Below are 20,747 nucleotides of genomic sequence, written 5' to 3' on the forward strand. Positions count from 1 at the left end.
ATTTTTTCCAGATTGTCCATTTTATTGGCATAGAGTTGCTTGTAGTAATCTCTCATGATCTTTTTTATTTCTGCAGTGTCAGTTGTTACCTCTCCTTTTTCATTTCTAATTCTATTGATTTGAGTCTTCTCCCTTTTTTTCTTGATGAGTCTGGCTAGTGGTTTATCTATTTTGTTTATCTTCTCAAAGAACCAGCTTTTAGTTTTATTGATCTTTGCTATTGTTTCCTTCTACCATGACTTTTAAATCTGATTGTAAAAAAGATTACATTCTTATTGTAGAAGGTTTGGAAAATATACCAATGTATAAAAAGGAAAATAAGATTATTTGTAAACTCATGGACCAAAGAGACATACTTTTATATATTTCCTTTGATGGAAGAAGTTTTTACATTATGAGGTATGGGGAAGCCATTTTGGCTTATACATGGTTTCACCTAAACTTTATGCTAACTAGAACAGCCTATTTTGTTGCCAAACATGCATTGTACATCTGCTTTAATCATTAAAGAAAAGAGTGCATTTAAAAAATCAAAATGGAGTAAGTGTGGCTCAGGCATCCTAAATGGAGTTGGGTGGCCATTGTGAATGTGATTTCAGATAGTTCCTACATCGTTAAGAACTTGAATTTTCTGAACTGTATCAGACTCAAGAACACCACCAGCCCCTCTCAAAACAGTATCTGCTAGGGACTTCCCTGGTGGTCCAGTGGTTAAGACTCCTCGCTTCCACTGCAGGCGGCGCCGGTTCCATCCCTGGTCGGGGAACTAAGATGCAGCATGCTGTGCAGCGTGGCTAAAAAACAAACAAACAAAACAAACAAAAAACCCAGTATCTGCTAGCAGCTGCCAGCTGCAACCTCATGGTCTTAAGGTCTTCCTTTGTAACTGTGCAACCATTTGGGGCACCAACCAACCCTTACTTAATAAGCACCCTTACTTCTTGCCAGATCTAATTTTAATTCTCGACAAACAACTTATGTAATTTTGCAGTTTTTGCGTTTATAAGCCTCCTCATTTGTAGTCCAGTGGAACACAATTCAGGTGCTTCTTGAATCTGTGTCTCCCTTGATACCATCCTCACTTTGGCTCAAATACAACTATTTTTTATTCCTTTTATAGATTTTTTTGGATTATTTCTGTCCATACCTTTTAGTCTTTTTATGCACATATATTACATATATAAATATAAATAAATATATATATAATTTGGGGATTTAGAATTATTTATTTATTTATTTTTGGCTGTGTTGGGTCTTCGTTGGGCGCACAGGCTTTCTCTAGTTGCGGCGAGCAGGAGCTACTCTTCATTGCAGTGCACAGGCTTCTCATTGCAGTGGCTTCTCTTATTGCGGAGCACGGGCTGTAGGTGCACAGGCTTCAGTAGTTGTGGTGCACGGGCTTAGTTGCTCCACAGCATGTGGGATCTTCCTGGACCAGGGCTCGAAGCCACGTCCCCGACATTGGCAGGTGGATTCTTAACCACTGCGCCACCAGGGAAGTCCAGGGAGGATTTTTTTTTTTTTTGAAAATTGACCCCAGAAGGGATTGTTGAATTTGATCCTTAAAGGGAATTCAGAAAAAGTTAATTGAGGCAATGGATCTGTCTCTCCCACCTTTCACCAAACTTGCTCACTAAAAAAGTGGGCAGCAAAGGAAAAGTTCCAGATGCAATCCAATAGGAAGAAAGAACTCCAAAGCTTTCTCTACTCCAACAGAGTACATCCAGTTTTCATCAGAGTTGTCAGGCATCAGCCAGAATTGGCAAACAATAGCCATTGTGACAACTGCTATCAAATCCATTGGTGGGTTGGGTGGTAGTTATTTAGTGAAGAGCTAGGAAGTGCTGAAAATTGTTAAAAATAAGCAAATTCATTCTTTTTGCTTTTGATGTGAAATTCCTAAATTGTGACCACACTGATTATAGAATTATGTATTCTGTTTTTGTCCCATAATACCTTATCTTTATTACTTTGTATGTCACTAAATATCAAGAGCATTCTTGTTCATTTACTCATTTTTTTTTTTTTCCCACTCAACAAGTAACTACAGTTGGCTGTCCATATCTGGGGGTTCCTCATCCTCAGATTCAAACAAGCATGGATCGAAAATTTTCAGAAAAATAATTCCAGAAAGTTCCAAAAAACAAAACTTGAATTTGCCTTTCTGGCAACTATTTACATTGCATTTACATACTATTTACAACTATTTGCATGGTATTTACATTCTATTGGGTATTACAAGTAATCTAGAGATGATTTAAAGTATACTGGAGGATGTGTGTAAGTTTTATGTGATACTGTACCATCTTATGTAAGGGACTTGAGCATCCATGGATTTTGGTATGGGGGGAGTTTCTGGAACCAGTACCCACAAGGGTACCAAGGGAAAACTGTATTCAGTTACACTGTGGCTTCTCTGCTCTCTTCTTCGGCCTGCTGGCCAGATTCTGAGGGCTCCCACATCTTAGTGGCTGCAGCTCCACAAGATGGACAGGACTTCCAAAGTCCTGGGTTTCCAAAGCATTGTATTAATGGTTTGAATCATAGTTGTAACAAAAGGAAACTTTATTCACCAATTACAGAGCCCTAGTAAGGAGTCACAACAGTCCTCCATGGCAGTTCATTTGAGAACTACCAATTTACAGTTGCCTGGTCAAGACTTTTTGCTGGCAACCCCCAAAACAAAACAAAACAACAAACCTCCAAGTGTGGCTTTACTAGTACACCCTAAATAGGGAAATACAATTTATTAAACATTTCCCATATTTTTCAAACATTTAAGTTGTTACCAATTTTTACTGTCATAAATAATAATTGTATATAAAAGAACTACTTTTGAATAAACATCTTTGCCCATGTTTCTTTTCTTAGGATAGACTCCTATCAGGGACTGTCCTTTTTGTTTGTTTGTTTATGGGGATCTTAAAGGACCAGTAGGGTTAGCCACATTCTGTGGTTGGGCAGATAGGAGGGAAAAGCATGTGCCAGGGCATGGAATTCTGAGGTGTTGTGTCTATTCCAGGAATTGCCTCAGTTCTGCATGAGGAGAGTGCTAAGTCCATTAGGGCCTCAGATGGGGATGAGTCTCAAGAGGAGGTGCCTTTCTCCAGGGCACCTGGGATACTCTGCTTGTTATTGAACCAAACTTCGCTCTGCTCGCCAGTGTACAGTAAAGTCAATCTACTGACCCCAGGTTGTGGCGAAGGAAAGTGCAGCGTTTATTGTAGGTGCCAGACAAAGAGTCCGGGGCAGCTAATGCTCAAAAACCTGAACTCCCCCATGGGTTTCAGGGAAGCATTTTTATTATGTTTTACTTTTTAAAATTTATTTTTATTGGAGTATAGTTGCTTTACAATGTTGTGTTAGCCTATTGTACAACAACGTGAATCAGCTACATGTATACAAATATCCCCTCTTTTTTTGGATTTCCTTCCCATTTTGGTCACCACAGAGCACTGAATAGAGTTCCCGGAGCTACACAGTAGGTTTTCATTAGTTATCTATTTTATACAAAGTATCAAGAGTGTATAGATGTCAATCCCAATCTCCCAATTCATCCCACTCCCTCTTCCCCACCTTGGCGTCCATATGTTTGTTCTCTACGTCTGTGTCTCTATTTCTGCTTTGCAAATAAGATCATCTATACCATTTTGCTAGATTCCACATATGTGCATTAATATACGATATTTGTTTTTCTCTTTCTGACTTACTTCACTCTGTATGACAGTCTCTAGGTCCATCCATGTCTCTACAAATGACCCAATTTCTTTCCTTTTCATGGCTGAGTAATATTCCATTGTATATATGTACCACATCTTCTTTATCCATTCCTCTGTTGATGGACATTTAGGTTGGGGAAGCATTTTTAAAGGCAAGGTGAGGGAGGGGAGTCGCAGGGTATGTGATCAGCTCTTGCACAATTCTCTGATTGGTTGATGGTGAGGTAACAGGGTGGTGTCACAGGGGTTAACATTATCAATCCTCAGGCTCCGGTAGCTCTGGGGGCTACAGTGCTCATGGTCATCAAGTAGTTAACGTCTTCCATTTGGTGGGGGGTTTAGCATCTGTAAAACAACTCAGGAAATGTGCATCGGATACTGTTATCTATATACTTCAGATAAGAACTAAAGATTCTGTGACTGCCATATGGCCAATCTACTGTTTAAATTCTTATCAGTTCTCCTGGCCCAACTGCTATTTTTGCCACTACATGTTCACATCCTCTCAGTCATTAACTCTTGAGCCAGGCTTTTGTGACTCAGGGGCGGCCTGGGAGACTACAGCTTTTCTACAAAAAGGAGGCAGGCAGAGGACAAGGTGGTGAAGGGTCTGTCCCAGGAAAGTTCTATAGGGTCCTGCTCTGTTACGTGCTAAAGAATTTGGAGTTCATTTCTGAAGGTGACAAGGAGCCACTGAAGAATGTTAAAGGGGGAGTGAGTGACTCTCCCACTTACCAGCTGCGTGGCTCTGGGAAAGCCATCTCACCACTGTGAACCTGAGTCTCCTAATGGGTAAAATAGGGATAGATGCCTATCATCTGGGGTGATGGCAAAGAATGAACTGGCTCATGACCATGAGGCATCCAGCTCAGCCCTGGTATGCAGCAGCTTCTGGGCAGCAGATTAGATTCTGTGTGATCCCTCCCTGTGGAGAAGAAGCTTTAAGGAGGCCAAGCAGGGCTGTTCTGTGGCCCAAGGTCCCTGGTGTGGGATTTGTGTGTGAACACCTTTGAGCAGACTTCCTGCTAGGGCACTGGGAGGACTCCATCGAGGCTGTGCTTGCTGTGCTAACTTACCTCTTGGAGCAGCAGAAGCTGAAACCTTTTTTTTTTTTTTTAACACAAGAGAACTCTTAGCTTGGGGTTGGAAACCATCTGCTTTCTTCTATTGGTGAGCTGCAAATTCTAATGATTATAATCTATCAAATATTTACAGAGCACCTATTAATACCTGGAATCTTCTGGCTACTGGAGATATGTCAGGGACCAAGACAGATAAATTTCTGCCTTCATAGGCCTTTCATTCTAGCAGGAAAGGCAAATAAAATACAAGTAAAATGAAACTAATAAAATTTTGGGTAAGTTGTAATGAGTGCCTTGATGGGAAAAACAAGGATCTGAGTGAGAGAAGAATCGAAGTAGAAAGTCAGGGAAGACTACACTGAAGAGGGGACATTGGAACTCAGACCTAGAGGAAGAAGAGGAACTAGGGTTGCAAATAAGGGAGGGACCAGGAGGAAGCTTTCTGGGTGGAGGGAAAAGCACATGCAGAGGCTGGGAGGTGGGGAGGGGCTTGGTCTGGGATGGGAATTGAAAAACACCAGTGTGCCTGTGTCAAGGGGAGCACGGGGGAGGGGGACTGGACATTCGGAGAGACAGTTTGGCTACATATCACAGGGGTTAAGAACGCAGGCTTGGGGAGTGAGTCATATTTTCTCTGCCGCTCATTAGCTATGTGATCTTGGACATGTCACCAACCTTTCCAAACCTCAGTTCTCTCATCTGGAAAATGGACTCAAAAGGAATACCTGCCTCCTAGGAATATTGTGGCTATAAATGAGTAAATACTTAGCAGTGTGCCTGGCACATAGTAAGTGCCCCACTCCTGTTAACTATAATTATTATTAATAAGTGGAGGGCGGGTTGGAGCCAGACAGACTTGTGTTGAAACCTGGCTCTGCTGCATGATTGCTTTGTGCCATAGAAAGTAAGCCTCCATGCCTTCTGTCTCCTCATCCATAAAATGGACTTCGTATTCCTATCCTGGGGGGTAAGTTATTATGGGGATTATATGAAGTGATTTATGTGCAGCCATCCTGAAGGTAGCAGCCAACCTCTCAAGGTCTTTTAATTATTTTAAAGTATTTTCCCAAATATATCCAGCCTCTTTTTAAACACTCAAAAAAGAGACAGACAAAACCTTAATGAGGGACTTCCCTGGTGGCACAGTGGTTAAGAATCTGCCTGCCAGCGCAGGGGACACTGGTTCAAGCCCTGGTCTGGGAAGATCCCACGTGCCACGGAGCAACTAAGCCCGTGCACCAAAACTACTGAAGCCCGCGTGCCTAGAGCCCGTGCTCCGCAACAAGAGAAGCCACTGCAATGAGAAGCCCGTGCACTGCAATGAAGAGTAGCCCCTGCTCGCCGCAGCTAGAGAAAGCCTGCACGCAGCAACGAAGACCCAAAGCAGCCAAAAATAAATAAATTTATTAAAAAAAACTTAATGAAAATCAATCACAAGTTTGCGGGTCTACTTATGTTATGGATTGGGGTAGTCGACAAAGAAAAACCTGGGAATTCTAGCCTTCCTCTTCCATCTTCTAGTCATAAGGGACTCTGATTTTCCAGAGCTCTTCAAAGGAGGAAGAAAAAAGGATGCTGTACCTTGAGTTAAGTAATCAGTCCAGAACAGAACACCAGCTTGTCTGGACCCCAAGAATGCTTGGAGTTGGGGAAGAACTCTGCAAGATGAGACCTGCCCATCATGGGCTGTAGTCTGCCAGTCTCATATGCAGTTACCTTTTCTTTATTAAAACTTGAGAGGAAGTGGTGTTCCAGACAGAAATTCTGGGGGCTGTATGAAAGAGAAAGTTATTTAAGCCCCAGATACTCTGTGTTCATGGATAATGGAATGTGGCTGAGGAGTTCTCAGACCCACAGAAATGTGACTCCATGGGGCCCTGGTGACACAAACCCCTTGTGAAAAGCTGGCCACTTAGTATGAACTGGTGCCTCAATAGTATTAGCCAGCAAGTAGCTCTGGGGGTTCCAGGCAATCCTGTTTGGTAGCTGGAAGCTAGGGGAAGCTGCTGTGAGGCACCGGGGAAGTGTAAGCTTGGTGGAGATTTGTGCTGGGAGAGGGTGTGTCCTTGCTTCCTAGCTAATGCTGTGGGACCCTCTGGTGGCTGCAGAGTGAGTAGCTCTGCAGTTGGGTTTGCTTTCTTCTGACTGGGTCTGGCAGCATATGGAGCAGGAAGCTTTGTTGAGAAACCCGAGGGATGAAGATGGTGCTGGGAAGTGTTCAGAGCTGTACTGAGATGGAGGCTGTGATTTAGGTGGGAACCCTGCCCCAGTGGCTCATTCCTTTGGTAGCATTTCTCAGGGCTTGAACAGTGGGAACAGTAATGCTCTGTGTACATGATGAAAAAAAAAAAGCATGAAAATAGAGACATTAGATTGAACTAGCGTTTGGTGCTATATAGATAAAAGCCTCAACTGGGACATAGAATTCAACCAGTTTTATTGGTTGGCTTTTAAGCGCATTCATTCTAACAGTTTTGGGCACAGATATTCTGAAAGCCAAAGTGCCTGGATATTGGAGGATATACTTGCTGGTAATTAATGGGGGGCATCTTTGAGGTCTATATTGGTCATGTCCTATAAAAAGAAAAATGTAATCCAGGTCTCGCTTATTAAAAATTAACATAATAATTTTATAGTCTACAAAGCTCTGTCTCATGTGTTATTTTATTTGTTCCTTATAATCACCCCAAGAAGTATTTTAGGTCAATTAGAATTATGATTATTGTAATTTATTGAGGTTTACATATATTATTTCTAAGTCTCATAAAATCCCTGTAAGACAGATGCTAAGTGTGTTTTCAGATGAGGAAAGGAAGCTCAGAGAGTTTAAATAATAACTTACCTAAGGGCATCTGTATGGCCCTATTAGAACCCAGATAAGCCTACTGTTAAAGCCTCCCTATTGCCACCACCACCCTCTACTTTTGGGGGGGGGGGTAAAGCAGCAATAGGACAGCTGCTTAGGAACGTAGCCGTAATCTAGGCAGGAACATGGGAATATTCCCAAATAGCTCTAATAGGAGGTAGTGTGTGTGGCCAGTTTTGCATGGGTGTAGACAGTAAGACCAGCAAGAATTTAGAAGAGCAGGCTTCCTTTGCTGGGATCCTTAAGAATAACTTCATGGGAGATAAGATTTGAAGAGAGCCTTGAACATTGGGTCTCTATCCCATTTGATAGGCATCGATGGGGCATGTGGAACAGGTGCTGAGAGGAGGACCATCCTCTCAGCACAGAGGAGCGAATGTGCGGGACAGGTTTGGAGAAGGATCAAGTACAACTAGAAAAAGGGTTAGGGTGAGGGATAAGGGCTAGATTATTGATGCTTTTGAGTTGCAGACTAAAAATTTAAATTGTAGACACAACTAAACAGCAGAAGCCAGAACCACTGACAACCGGAGGTGAGACAGAATGGGGGCCAGGAGATGATGGAGGTGAAGCTGGTGATGATACAGGCCTGCACTGGAATGGTGGTGGTAAGAGTAGACAGGAAGGTACAGATCTGAGAAAAATCTGCAGGAAGAGTCCTGCCATTACTGAGCTGCAGGGCATGAGGGAGAGGATGAGCACAGCTACCCAGAATTGTCCAGCCTGGGCACCTGGAGTATTGTGGTACCTGCCCAATGCGGAGAGGAAATACTGGCTTCGGAAGGAAGGTGATAAAAACGCTGCAGGTGGGATTTCTAAGTGGAAATGACCTGCTTTGTGAGAGTGTGTAGACACAGGCTGTCCCAGTTGTCTGTTTCCCTGAGCACTGACCTTTGGCTACCTGTGCGTGTTTCATGGTCAGGCAGGGTCCTGGCAGGATTCCACTCCTGCAGAGTTCTTCCCAGCCAGGCTCAGTCCACGTCCCCTGGACCCCAACACCATTCACTAGCAGGCAGACACTAGCCCCAGGACCACTGCAGCCCTGCAATCTGCCGTGGCAAGACACAGCCAACACATCAGCAGGCCAGAACAAGCCCTGGGAGGCCCCTGGGCCCTGGCCCTCTCTACCAACTGGCCAACACAGCCTGTGGGCCCCACAACCAGTGGTCCTGGGATCCAGCCCCACCCACCAGCGGGCTGACACCAGCTTCAGGACCCCCAGGGCCCTGTAACCAGAGACCACTGGGCCCCAGCCCTGGCTACCAGCAGGCCAACACCAGTTATGAGACACATTGGACTCTTCAGCCAGCCACCCCAGGATCTATCCCCAATCACCAGTGGGCTAGCATCAGCTTTGGGACACCCCGGAAACTGTAGCCATCTGTGTCAGGAACCAGCCCTGCCTACCAGCAGGTCAACACTAGATCTGGGAACCGTGGCTTCACAACCACCCACCCTAGAACCTGGCTGTGCACACCAGTGTGCCAGCACTAGCCCTAGGACCCCCCTGGGGTTCTGCAGCTAGCTGCCTTGTGACCCAGCTCCATCAACCAGCAGCTGGCAGCCTCTGCACAAGGCAGGGCCTGGCAGCCAACTGGACAAGGGACGAGCCATGCCTACCAGACTGCCAACAGTAGTCAGCCACCACAACAGGACCCACGCAGCCCACATATAAGGGGTGCCCCTGGAGCATATAGCTCTGGTGACCAGAGGGGAGTATGTTGCTGGACACAGGACATCTCCTATAAAAGGCCACTTCTCCAAGGTTGGGAAATATAACCAACCTACCAGATACATAGAGATATAAACAACAAATTAGGCAAATGAGGCACCAGAGGAACATGTTTCAAACAAAGGAATATGATAAAATCCCATAAAAGCTAAGTGAAGTAGAGATAGGTAATGTATTCAATAAAGGGTTCAAGGTAGTGATCATAAAGATGATCAAACAACTTGGGAGAAGAATGGATGAATACAGTGAGAAGTTTTCAATAAAGAGAAAATATAACGAAGAACTAAAGAGATGAAGAATATCTGAAATTAAAAAAATACACTAGAAGGAATCAACAGTGGATTAAATAATACAGAGGAATGGATCAGTGATCTGGAAGACAGAGTAGTGGAAATCACTGAAGCTGAGCAGAGAAAAGAAAAAAGAATAAAAAGAGGTGAGGACAGTTTAAGAGACCTCTGAGACAATAGCAAGTGTACTAACATTTACATTATAGCGGTCCTAGAAGGAGAAGAGAGAAAGGGGCAGAGAACATGTTTGAAGACATAATAGCTGAAAACTTCTGTAACCTGGGAAAGGAAACAAACATCTAGGTCCAGGAAGCACAGAGAGTCCCAAATAGGATCAACCCAAAGAGGACCATACCAAGACACACTGTAATTAAAATGGCAAAAATTAAAGAGAGAATATTAAAAGCAGCAAGGGAGGGGCTTCCACTACTTCTGGTGGTCCAGTGGTTGAGAATCCGTCTTGCAATGCAGGGGATACCAGTTCCATCCCTGGTCGGGGAACTAAGATCCCACATGCTGCAGGGCAACTAAGCCCATGCGCCACAACTACTGAGCCTGTGCGCTGCAACTGGAGAGAAGCCCGCGCACTGCCATGAAGAGCCTGCACACCGCAGTGAAAGATCCCGCATGCTGCAACTAAGACCTGACGCAGCCAAAAAATAAATAAAAAATAAGATAAATAAAGCTTAAAAAAAAAACAAAAACAGCAAGGGAAAAGCAATAAGTTCTGTACATGGGAACTCCCATAAGGCTATCAGCTGACTTTTCAGCAGAAACTCTGCAGGTCAAAAGGGAGTGGCACAATATATTTAAAGTTATGAAAGGAAAAAACCTACAACACGAATACTCCACCCAGCAAAGCTCTTGTTCAGATTTGATGGAGAGATCAAAAGTTTTACGGACAAGCAAAAGTTAAGAGTTGAGCAACACCAAACCAGCTTTACAAGAAATGTCAAAGGGGACTTCACTGGTGGCGCAGTGGATGAGAATCCGCCTGCCAATGCAGGGGACGTGGGTTCAAGCCCTGGTCCAGGAAGATCCCACATGCCGCGGAGCAACTAAGCCCGTGCACCACACCTACTGAAGCCCACGCATCTAGAGCCCGTGCTCTGCAACAGTGAGAAGCCCGTGCACCGCAACGAAGGGTAGTCCCCACTCGCCACAACTAGAGAAAGCCCGTGTGCAGCAACGAAGATGCAACGCAGCCAAAAATAAATAAAACTAAATCTTAAAAAAAAAAAAAAGAAATGTCAAAGGAATTGCTCTAAGCAAAAAAGAAAAGGTACAACTAGAAACATAGAAATTACGAAAGGGGGCTTCCCTGGTGGTGCAGTGGTTGAGAGTCCGCCTGCCGATGCAGCGGACACGGGTTCGCGCCCTGGTCTGGGAAGATCCCACATGCCCCAGAGCGGCTGGGCCCGTTGAGCCATGGCCGCTGAGCCTGCGCGTCCGGAGCCTGTGCTCCGCAACGGGAGAGGCCACAACAGTGAGAGGCCCGCGTACCGAAAGAAAAAAAAAAAAAATTACGAAAGGAAAAAACTCATTGGAAAATGCAAATATATAGAAAAAGTAGTAAACCAACCATGTACAAAGGTAGTAGGAAGGTTAAAAAACAAAAGTAGTAAAATCATCTATATATGCAATAAATAGTTAAGGGATACACAAAACAAAACGATATAAAATATGATGTCAAAAACAATAATCATGGGAAGAGGGAAGTAAAAATGCAGGGCTGTTAAAATGCATTTGAAATTAAGACATCAGCAACTTAGAATAATTATATATATATATATATATATATATATATATATATACACACACACACACACATATACATATATATGTGTATATATATAGAGAGAGAGAGACCTCATAGTAACCAGGTTCTACCATTCATTAGCTTTGAGACTTAGGCCAAGTTACTAACCTCTCTGAATTTGTTTTTTCATCTTCAAAGTGAGGATAATAATAACCAATATTTGGGAAAGCCATTGCACTTTATTATACAGATCATTTTTGTATATTCATTCAGAAACTTACTGAGTGCCAACTATATGCCCGGCACTATCTAAATGCTGAGGATATAGAAATACAGAAAATATAGAAAAATATAGAAAGACATAGTCTCTGTCTTCAGGAACCCCGCTCTAGTAGGCCAGGCAGACAAATAAAACATGTAAGGTGAAAAGTATTGTGGTCAAAGTGCTTCTGGTTGTTGGCTGGAGTGCAGAGAAGAGAGCAGAGATAGGGGAGTTGGGGAGGCTTCCTGGAGGAGGAGCCACTTGAGGCTAACCTGAAGGATGAGTAAGAGCCAGGTGAAGAAGGTGGGGGGATGAGGGAATAAGGGAGAGGCATCCAGAGAACCACAGATGATTTGGAAGGTTTGGTGGGTACGTGGGATGTGTGGGTACATGGGAGCTTGCAGGAGATCAAGACATAGAATCTGTAAAGGGCCAAATCACAAAGAGCTACTGGTGCTGAGTGAAGAAATCTGAACTTTATTTTGAATACTGTGAGGAACATTGAAAGCTTAATACTTTTTAAAAATAATAAATTAATTAATTAATTTTCACTCTGCCGGGTCTTAGTTGTGGCACGCAAGATCTTCTTTGTGGCATGCAGGATCTTTAATTGTGGCATGTGGGATCCTTAGTTGTGGCATGCGGGATCTTTTAGTTGTGGCATGTGAGCTTCTTAGTTGCAGCACGCGGACTCTTAATTTCAGCATGCATGTGGGATCTAGTTCCCCGACCAGGGATTGAACTCAGTCCCCCTACATTGGGAGCATGAAGTCTTACACACTGGACCACCAGGGAAGTCCCGAAAGCTTAATACTTATATACATTTTTCTGATTATAAGAGTAAACGGTATCCATTGATAGAAAAATGAAAAATACAGAAACATATAAAGAACAAAAGGAGCATCCAGAGATAACCATTGTTCATATTTTGGTAAATATAGTTGATGAAGTTATATATGTATGTCTGCTATATCCTGGCTACTTAACATGTGGTTCATGGGCCAGCAGCAGCGGCATCACCTGGGAGCTTGTTAGAAATGCAGAATCTCCCGTTCCACCACGGACTCAGGGAATCAGAATCTGCAGCTGAAATGGAATGAAGCTGCATGGCAGTGTATTCTTAAGTGCCTCATGGGTAGTGAAGTAGTTGAGGGACAGGGCGAGTCACACTGGTCAGACTAGGAAGGGAGGCTTCTCAGAAGACCTGAGACTTGAGGTAAGTTTTGTAGAATATGTGGTATTAGGCCAAATAGAGGGGAGGGAAACAACAAATGGATTAGTGGTCAAGATAGGGTTTGGAAGTGTTTTAGTCAGAGTTCTCCAGAGAAACATAACCAAGAGCATATATAGATACATATAGAAGGAAATTTATTATATCAATTGGCTCATGAGGTGATGGAGGACGAGAAGTCCCATGATATGCTGTCTGCAAGCTGGAGATCCCGGAATGCTGGTGCGATAATGTAGTCCAAGTCCAAAGGCCTGAGAATTCGGAGGGCAGATGTTGCAAGTCCCCACCTGAGTCTGAAAGCCAGAAAACCAGGAGTGTCGAAGTCTGAGAGCAGGAGAAGGTGGATGTCTCAGCTCAGAGAGGGCAAATTCGCCCTTCCTCTGTCTTCTGTTCTATTCAGCCTCTCAAGGGATCTGATGCTGCCCACCCACATCAGGAGGACCTTTTGCTTTACTCAGTCTACCAATTCAAATGCTAATCTCTTCCAGAAACACCCTCACGACATACCCAGAAATCATATTTTATCAGCTATCTGGGCATCCCTTTTTTTTTTTTTTTTTGCGGTATGCGGGCCTCTCACTGTTGTGGCCTCTCCCATTGCGGAGCACAGGCTCCGGACGCGCAGGCTCAGCGGCCATGGCTCACGGGCCCAGCTGCTCCACAGCATGTGGGATCTTCCCGGACCAGGGCACGAACCCATATCCCCTGCATCGGCAGGCGGACTCTCAACCACTGCGCCACCAGGGAAGCCCCTGGGCATCCCTTTTGCCCAATCAAGCTGACACATAAAATTAACCATCATGAGGAGTCAGGCAGACTTGGCCTTGCCTCTTATTTGCTGTGAGACCTGGGAAAACTTCTCAGTCTCTCTGTGCCTTAGTGTCTTACTCTATAAACTAGGCATTAATAATCGTGCTTATATTATAGAATTGTTGAGGAATACTTGTTAAGATATAATATATGTAAAGCTCTTAGACACACAGTAAGTACTTAATAAGTTTTAGCTATTAGAATTATTACTATTAATGCCAACAATAAGGGTACAACATTTAGGACATGGAAGACAATAAATTTAAGTTGAATCATGTCAAATTGAATTCCATGTGAAGGAAGAAACAGCAAAGGTGCAGAGGTAATCTATTTGTTGTTCCCCTCCCCTCTATTTGGCCTAATTCCACATATTCTACAAAATTTACCTGCAAGCTGGAGATCCTGGAAAGCCGGTGTGATAATGTAGTCTCAGTCCAAAAGCCCGAGAATTTGGAGGGCAGATGGTGCAGGTTCAAACCAGGTTGAAGAGCTTATTCTTGTTAAGAATGCAGAAATTGGACTTCCCTGGTGGTGCAGTGGTTAAGAATCCACCTGCCCATGCAGGGGACACGGGTTCGAGCCCTGGTCCAGGAAGATTCCACATGCTGCGGAGCAACTAAGCCCATGCGCCACAACTACTGAGCCTGCGCTCTAGAGCCCGCGAGCCACAACTACTGAAACCCACGTGCTTAGAGCCTGTGCTTCACAACAAGAGAAGCCACCGCGATGAGAAGCCCGTGCACCACAACGAAGAGTAGCCCCCGTGTGCCACAACTAGAGAAAGCCCGCGCGCAGCAATGAAGACCCAACGCAGCCAAAAATAAATTAATTAATAAATTTATTTAAAAAGAAAAAAAAAAGAATGCAGACATATAGGCCAGCTAGGAGTGCTAGTTGAAGTGTGACTGGTTATGACTTTCATTGATGGGAGAAACTAGGGACATAAGAGGAGAAGTTCAAAGACTGAGTTTGAGTCTTAAGGTACAGAAAGAAGAGTGGGCAAAGGAAACAAAAAGGATGAGAGGTTGCTAAAAGGAAGAAGGGATCCTTGAAGAAAGGTCTGGTGCAGGAAATGCACTAGATGATCTAGGAACATCTTATACCAAGAAGAAGGAAGTTATCAAAGACTACTAGGGTCATGTCATAGGAACTTAGGCCCCAACTCAAAGGAACTCCCACTGGCCAAACATGAGACAGTTATGAGCATTGATAAGGAAAACAATGGAAACATATTTAATATGCTTAAATCCATGAGTTACTAATGATACTAAATAATGACAGCAAAACGATCTCATTGCTCACTTTTTTTTTTTGGCCGCGCTGTGCGGCATGCGGGATCTTAGTTCCCAGACCAGGGATTGAACCTGTGTCCCCTGCATTGGAGGCACGGAGTCTTAACCACTGAACTGCCAGGGAACTCCCCCATTGGTCACTTTTAGAGGATGCTAGGTAATGATTCTGACACCAACTACTGTATGCGTGTTTTTTTCCCCACACGACCAAGCAGTTCTCTGACACCAGCTGGGTGTCCTACGATTTAACTCAATTCTGACACTATCTCCCTGGAGATAGGGTCAGATCCACATGGTAAGGGCTCAGTCCTTTCCCTCCCCTCACTTCAGAGCCAACTGAAAGTCCAGGTTGTCACCTGTGCTTCTGACTGACTGGCTATATTTTGGAGGTTCTCATGACCTCCTTCTTGGGTTCCGTCACTTTGTTACAGTGGCTCACAGAACTCAGAGAAACATTTTATTTATTAGATTCCTGGTTATATAAAGAATATAACTGAGGAACAGCCAGGTGGAAGAGAGGCATAGGGCAAGGCTTGCGGGAAGGGGCTCAGAGTTTCCATGTCCCCTCAGAGCGCTCCCCTCTCTCCTTGTCTCCATGTGTTCACCAACCCAGAAGTTCTCCAAACCCCGTCCTTTTGGGTTTTTATGGAGACTTCATTATATAGGCCTGATGGATTAAATCATTGGCCATTGGTGATTGAACCCAATATCTAGTTCCTCTCCCCTCCCCAGAAGTCAGCAGGGTGAGAACAAAAGTTCCAGCCATCCGTTCAGGAGGTTTAATGGTGATGAAATGAGGAGAGGGTCGCTAGCATTTATGAAGCAACCTCTGCTGCCTAGGTGATGTTAACGTACACCTTCTCCAACTTCCACATTTGGTTTTCTTGCTCTGTCAGAAGTTAATCTCTTTGTGGACTGGATTTACAACGTTCCTGAGTTGTCTTTGTTTTGCATTCCTACCAGAAGTTCTGGTGACTCCATGCATCATGTTTAAGATAACGTTGACACTAAGTCGCTGTGAGGATGAAATATGAATCTGGCAACAGCAACATTTCTCTCTGTGTGGGCTGCAGTCTCAGCCGGGAGAGGTGCGGCGAGGGCCCGGGATTATCGTTGTTCCTCTCCGCCCTCGCTGCCTGTTCTCACAGGGTGCTTCAGTCACTGAGAGCCAGTTCCCAGCCAGTGCAGACTTGTCTTTCCCTCTCAGAGTCTTCTTTCTTGACTGTGGCCATTCAGGAATGTTTTCACTGGTGACTAGGGGAGATTAGAGACAGCAGAGAAACAAAGCGTGAATTATCGATCTTGCTGTACAGGTGTGGTCCTCTCTGTCTCTCTGCCCAAATTCCCGAAACATCTCTCAACAGGTTCGTGGAGAGTACAACAGGGTCGTTGTGAGGTGGGCGGGTGCAGTGAGTCAGTGAGGTCTTCCTGAGGTCTAGCGGGCAGGACGGGATCCTCCCGTCATCACCCCAGCAGGGCCAGGAATTGTTGGTGAAACGTCCAGCTTCATGATCCTTTATATATCTGCATGACTATATATTTCACGTATAGACTCTCTATTTGCTTCTCTTTTTTTTTCCTACTTCATGTATCCCTGTTCTTGTTTCATGTATCCTACTTCCTGCCTGTATTTATTTGAACATTTTAAACAAACATGTTAAAGTCCTTTCCAGATTGCTCTCTCTCTTTACTTGGGTGCAAAGTCTCTCATCTTTTGCACATACTGATAGCCTCTCACGTGCAGTGTAATGTTTGTAATGTTTTTAATGTTTGCAGCCTATTTTAGCAGGATTTGTCTTCTGTGGAAATCCTCCAAATGCCTGGGGTGTCTCCATGAGGTGGTTTGCATTTGCCTAGGGTTTTATTGTGTTTACTGCTCTGGAGCACTTTTAAGGTAGTTTCTTAGCCTGGAGATTCTGTACAAAGCAGCAGTGTGTGTTTGAGCCCCATGCCTCCAGGAAGCACAAGTGCAGCATTTTGACTTCTCTCAGATAACTTTGTTCCCCCTATGGCTTATTCTGAGTCTTGTCTGGGGTGGTGGGCTGAGTTTTTCAGTCTTCATCACTGATAGGGCAACTCTTTAGTGGTTTGCCTCCTTTAGCTAAGAGCTCCTGTTCTGCAGCCTAGGTTCACATGACCTCAATTCTGGCATAATTACAACTGTGGGTTCCTTTTTTGCTTTTGGCATCTGGATATTTCTCTTTCTGAATTTTGAACTAAGTATTTAAACTTATTTTGGAGGGGGGTGTTCCATTTTATCCAGCATTATTTGCAGTAGGAAGGGGCTTGCTGTATTTGCTCCATCCTCAATCTTGACAGAAGTCCTAACATCATGGCCCAAACCTTCCTAAAAAGGGCTAGATCTTTGCTTGATTTTTTTTTCTTTTTTTTTTTAATTCTACATTCGGTCTGGCAATGGTTTTTTTTTCTTTTATGCGGGCCTCTCACTGTTGTGGCCTCTCCCGTTGCGGAGCACAGGTTCCGGACGCGCAGGTTCAGCAGCCATGGCTCACAGGCCCAGCCGCTCCGCGGCATGTGGGATCTTCCCGGACCGGGGCACGAACCCGCGTCCCCTGCATCGGCAGGCGGACTCTCAACCACTGCACCACCAGGGAAGCCCCTGGCAATAGTTTTTTGGATGTGAAACCAGGAACACAGGCAGTAAAAGAAAAATAGACACATTCAAAAATAAAACTTTATCAAGATTAAAAACTTTTGTGCATCAAAGGACACTATCAATAGAGTGAAAAAGCAACCCACAGAATGGGAGAAAATATTTGCAAATCATGTATCTGATAAGGGATTAATATCCAGAATATATAAAGAACTCCTACAACTCAATAATAAAAAACCACACAACCCAATTAAAAAATGGACAAATTTACCAAATTGTATACATAAATTATGTGCAGTTTTTTTATACCAATTAATACCTCAATAGGGAAAAAATGGGCAAAGTACTAGAATAGATATTTTTCCAGTCGAGATATATGTGACTAATAAGTACATGAAAAGCTGTTCAACATCACTAATTACTAGGGAAATGAAAATGAAAATAATGAGATACCATTTCATGCCTGTTAGGTTGAATATTATCCAAGACACAGAAAATAACCAGTGTTGGTGAGGATGTGAAGAAATTGGACATTGCTTGTACATTGCTGATGGGAATGTAAAATGGTGTAGCTGCTGTGGAAAATGGCATGGTGGTTCCTAAAAAATTAAACACAGAATTTCCATATGATACAGCAATTCCACTTCCGGGTGTATAATCCAGAAGAATTGAATGCAGGGACTCTAATGGATATTTGTACACCCATGTTTATAGTGGCATTATTCTCAGTAACCAAAAGGTGGAAGCAATCCAAGTGTCCATTGGGGGGTGAATGGATAAACAAAGTGTAATATATACATACAATGGACATACAATGGAATATTATTCAGCCTTAAAAAGGAAGGAAATTCTGACATGTGCCGCTACATGGATGAACCTTGAGGACATTATGCTAAGTGAAATAAACCAGTTACAAAAAAACAAATATTGTATGATTCCACTTGTATGAGGTACCTGCAGTAGTGAAATTCACAGAGACAGAAAGTGGAATGTCTGTAGCCAGGGATGGGAGTAGAGGGGAGTGGGGAATACAAAATTTCCGTCATGGAAGAAAAAGTTCTGGAGATGAATAGTGGTGATGGTCGCACCACAGTGTGAATGTACTTAATGCTTCTGAACTGTATACTTAAAAATGGTTAAAATGTTAAATTTCATGTTATATAAATTTAACCACAAAAAAAACATTTAATAAATTAAGGATATATACTAAAAAATATTTATTTGCATTAGCACTTTATCCTCTGCTTCTCTCTCTGACAGGAGTAACTCTGTGGTAGGGAAATAATGATCTCATCTTTCTACGATGTGATAGATATTCTCTTTGCCCCTCCATATCCACTTTCTATGCTTCTCTGCCCTTCTCAGCTTTCCAGCTGGCTTGTCCCATGGGAGGTGCTGGCAGGAGATCATGAAGATGGGAAGAGAGAGAAATCGGTATTTATTCCCCTGGCTCCCTCCTGCCGCCTGTGGTCTGATAGTGGCCGTATTTCTATGAACAAGGCCACAGCATCTGTGGGGACTCCCCTCCCTTGCCTGTGGTTCTTGCTAGCTTCCAGTAACTGCTCCTTGGTTTGCCCAGTCAGGCCTAGTGGTGGTAACAGCTTCCTAATTTTGTTAGTCCCTGGTGCTTTGACATCCCTTCTGTTTCTCTTATCCCTGAGCACAACTTTGTAATAGTCTCTTCAGTAAACTTTCTTCAGTGACCCTGGTGAGTGTGCACGTGTTTCCTGTGGGAACCCTGACTGATATGCGTAGTGTCCCAAGTCTGATTTTATAGCACTATCTACTTTTTCAGACCCACTATATGCCGGGCACCACGCTAGGTACTAGTGATACAGTGATGCATTTAACTAGATCCCTTTTCCTGAGTTCAAAGTCAAGTCTGGGAAGACATCACTGTTGCAATACAGAGTGATAAGTGCTGTAAGAGAGGTGAGAACAGAGTGCTGTGGAAGCACAGTATAAGGGGAGATGACACTTGTGCTGCTCTATAGAGTAGGAAAAGGTGGGAAAGGGGCGAAGGGCTTTCAGGGCAGCAAGAAGAGATTATGAAGGGACAGAGGCACAGCACTTAGTTATCAGCTCAGGAGTATTTGGCAAGTCTAGAGAGAAGTGGGAATGAGGCTGGAGAAGGGGTTAGGGACCCACCATGAAAGCCCTTGGGTGCCCAAAGATAACTGTGGATTTCATCTTGCTTATTAAGAGGAATCAATGCTTGGTTTTAACCAAGGGAGTGACATCAAGTTTGCCTTTAAAAACTCTTTGGTCACAGGGTGGAGAAAGGAGTGGAAGAGATCAAGCTGGGGCAGAGAGAAGAATACGAGTTTATTGGGAAATGGTAGAGACTGTCTTTTCTGAAGGCTAGGGACCAGTAGCTGGCTGGTTAACTTAAAAAAAAAAAATCAGTTAAAATGGGTATTCATAAAAATATTCTAAATATTTAAACTTAAAACATGTACATTTACCAATATTTTGCTATACTGCCTTTCTCGCATAAATCACACTTATGATTTTCAGTTCCTTTTTTTAAAAAAACAATTTATTACTTATGTATTTATTTGGCTGCACTGGGTCTTAGTTGCTGCACGAGGGATCTTCATTGCAGCATGTGGGATCTTTTTTTTTTTCTAAGTTGCGACATGCAGTATCTTTAGCTGTGGCATGTGAACTCCTAGTTGCAGCATGTGGGATCTAGTTTCCTGACCAGGAATCAATCCTGGGCCCCCTGCATTGGGAACGTGGAGTCTTAGCCCCTGGACCACCAGGATGAAGTCCCAGTTCCTTTAAGTGGAGGAATTTAAAGATACTTGTGAGGCAATCTGAGTGAAAGATGCTTCTAGATTTTTATGAGGCTTTTCACATTTGTTTACAGTTGTTTCAGCTACACCTACATCAACCACAGTTATCTTCAGTGAGTTTCTCTAATCAAGTTTTTGAAAAGAATTCAATTTGGCTTTCAGAAAGACAACAACTATTTTTTGCACTCATAGTTCTTTGTTTATTTGTTTGTTTATTCATTTGTCCCCTCCCCCCCACTAGAAGGTAACCTCAGTGAAGGCAGGAACTTATCTGTCTTGCTGACTGTATCTT

At 43.6% G+C, this 20,747-nt stretch overlaps 1 long non-coding RNA gene across 5 annotated transcripts in view; it reads left to right on the forward strand.

Moving 5' to 3' along the window:
• The window catches only part of LOC137219357 (uncharacterized), a 126,677-nt gene that overhangs the window by 77,863 nt on the left and 28,067 nt on the right, over nt 1-20,747 (forward strand). The window lies entirely within an intron of this gene.

Source organism: Pseudorca crassidens, chromosome 2, assembly GCF_039906515.1.
Source record: "Pseudorca crassidens isolate mPseCra1 chromosome 2, mPseCra1.hap1, whole genome shotgun sequence".
Taxonomy (NCBI): Eukaryota; Metazoa; Chordata; class Mammalia; order Artiodactyla; family Delphinidae; genus Pseudorca; species Pseudorca crassidens.